Source organism: Corylus avellana, chromosome 7, assembly GCF_965113065.1.
Source record: "Corylus avellana chromosome 7, dhCorAvel1.hap1.2, whole genome shotgun sequence".
Taxonomy (NCBI): domain Eukaryota; kingdom Viridiplantae; phylum Streptophyta; class Magnoliopsida; order Fagales; family Betulaceae; genus Corylus; species Corylus avellana.
Genome location: NC_142496.1, coordinates 17,364,793 through 17,367,861, shown reverse-complemented (window position 1 = coordinate 17,367,861; position 3,069 = coordinate 17,364,793).

The following is a 3,069-nucleotide window of genomic DNA, read 5'->3' as shown; positions in this document are numbered from 1 at the left end:
CCCTGGGGTGGCTTGCATGCCACCTTGCAGGTGGGTTGGCTGCCAGGCCACTCCCAAATTTGGCTGGGGGAGGCCCGTGAGTCACCCCTACGCCATGGGGGTGGCCGTGCACCACCCCCAGCCCCCAACCAAATCAATAATGGCCTGAAGGCCACCCCCACCTAAGGGGTAGCATGAGGGCCAACCCATGGTGGCTAGGGGTGGCCACACGCGCGCCACCCCCAACCATTTCTGGAGCCACCCCATCCATCGCCCTCATTTTTTTTTTTTAAATATTAAAAATAATTTACATATTTAATATATTTATTTACTTTTAAATAAGAATGACATGTATCATCATTTTATTGGTGATGACGTGATACACTAATAGAATCCGTTAACTATTTTGACGAAATTTGATTACAGGAATTAAATTATTATTGTGGCCTATCTCGATAATTTGTGAATTAGTATTATTTTTGTTTTTATATCACATAGATGAATTTTTAATCTAGACAACCACATTAATTGATTTTGCATTTATTAATTTTTTTAGTTTAAGTCTCTTTTAAATGTTTTTTAATTTTTAGTATTTACTTTTTATTTTTATAAATAAATTTATAAGTGGTTTTTAATTTTAATATATTTATATTTTTTGTTTTTGGGAGCGGGAACTTAATTTTCCTTCTGATTCTTCAACTTTCGCCCTGGTACTTAATTTCTCCCTCAATGTATATTTTCCCAAACCTCTCCTTGCGCGGCCCGCCAGTCCCCCCTCTCTGCATCAGGATATACCGATATATCCTGATATATATTTTCGATCCCTATCCTCTCCCCTCCCCTCAATATATATATATATATCGATCCATATCTCTCTCTACGCCAGTTCCCCCTCTCTCAATCTCAATTTTCCTATCTCTCTCTCCGGCGCCCAGTGACCCGCACGGTTGGCCAACCCACCGGCCATCTTCTCCAGTCAAAACCGGCCTGCCCCTCTCTACGGCGCCAATCCCCCCTCTCTCAATCTCCAAATTCCTATCTCTCCGGCGCTCAAAGTCGCTGATAAGCTCGACAGAGACTATTTTCAAGAGGTATGTGAGGTTCTGTGAAATGGTTTTTTTTTTTTTTTTTTTTTTTTTTTTTTTGGAGTTTTGTGTATTTGATTGGTTGTGAATGCTTGTGGGTTATGTGGGTTTGAAGGTTTCGAGTGAATGATATGAAATTTTGTGTCCGCGTATTTAGTATTTGATGTAATTCCGCAATTGGGTTACACTAAACGTGCTTAGTCAAACACCCAACAGCAATTTATCTAACACACAAATGAATTGTGGGAATTGGAGAGGAAACTTGTATGTTAAATTTTGTATTTGTTCAACAAAAAAAAGCATGGATTTTTATTGTACTTTTTGGTCGCTTCTTAATTCTTGTTTCTTACAACGGAAGGGAAGGGGGATGATTTCGATGTGTGCCATAGAATAATTTGGATATCAAAAAATGAGGTGGTTTCATTTGTTCTATAATCAAGTTTGCCGCAAGGTAACATATTTAGGGTGCAAATATATTAATTTGCATGCAAATTCATAGTCTATAAGGGAAATGGGGAGGTTTTTTTGGGGGGGCCGGGGTGCTGATAGCTTTTTGCACACAAATATGACAGTTAAACTTGAAATGGGGTTCTTAAAAATGTGGCTTATGACAAATTCTGGCAGTTTATATCCTGTGCAACATTGGTGGAGCTAATTTCAGTGAAAATATCTGTCTTTACTCACAATGGATATATGCTTTAAAATACAATTTGAAATTCATATTTTTTGTTTTTGTTTTTAAAATTTTTAAATTTGTGGCTTCTATCAAATAGTAATGTGGCCTATCAAATGGTAATGTGGCCATCATCTCAGAAAGAGGTTAGATGCCTTATGTCCTATCTTTTTGTTGCATCTCCAAATTGATATTATTATGAACAACTAACAAATGAAGACTAGTTGTGTATGATTGCAGTTCCTATTACCCTTCTCTAGCCCCACCCTATTGTGAAACTAAATTTGTGAATGCAAATGTTAGTTTATTGAGGTCTGAATCTAGGACAGAGGTTAAACTTCAACAATGCTTTAAGCTCAATAAAGAAAATAGTAGTCACTTTTTGAGAGAAAAAAAACAAAAACAAAAAGCAAAAAGTCACACCAATAACAACAATAAAAAAATCCCGTAGCATCTGTTGTATTTTCTTCTATGTACCAATATGAAAAACCTTAGCAACATTGCTTTAGTGGAGGTTTCTGTTTTCCATGCTCCAATTTAAAGTTTTAAAGAATTGTTTTCCATTTTCTACTCTTATCACTAACCAAAAAATAGCACCATCTAAAATGCATTTCCAAGAGTTAACCGTACATAATACTAATAAGTAAAATACTTGGGCAATAATAATAATTAGTAAAATAACTCATCATCTAATTTCAAACTCACTTTTTCTTTCATAGACTCCTCTCTTTCAGATATATAGTGCTGTTTATGGGACCTGGGCATCTACCAGTCAAAGGCAGCACACATGCAAATAAATCATCGGCCTCAACTGTACAGGTCCCTACACTACTTGAGCGTATAAATGAACAAGAACAACAGATTTCCAAACAAAACGAACAGATTGCCGTGTTAACATCTGCCTATGTCGACGTCCAGAAATTTATGGAAAATTATTTTGCGAGCTAAGGAACGAGCAACGTAAACATGAGTACTCCACATGACACCAAGTGTCCTGGTGTTGTGAGAGCAAGATCATCAGTTGCTTGTCGACCGGGTAATTAACCTTAATTACATTATATTAGTTATAATTACATTATATTAGCCATAAAAACTGACATGTCCCAAGTGCCCCAAATTAAGCGTTGCGAAATCAATAAGGACATTTTTTTGGCCAAAAATGCCCCAAATAACCATGTCACTAAACCTTGTATTTTTTTTTTTTTTTTTTTGTGGTGGTTACATATAAGAATAAACCCCCCCCCCCCCCCCCCCCCAAAGAATTAATTTTTTAATTATAAAAGGTCATTTGTATTGCCCCAAGTCTAATACCTCTGCTAGATCCTTGTTCTA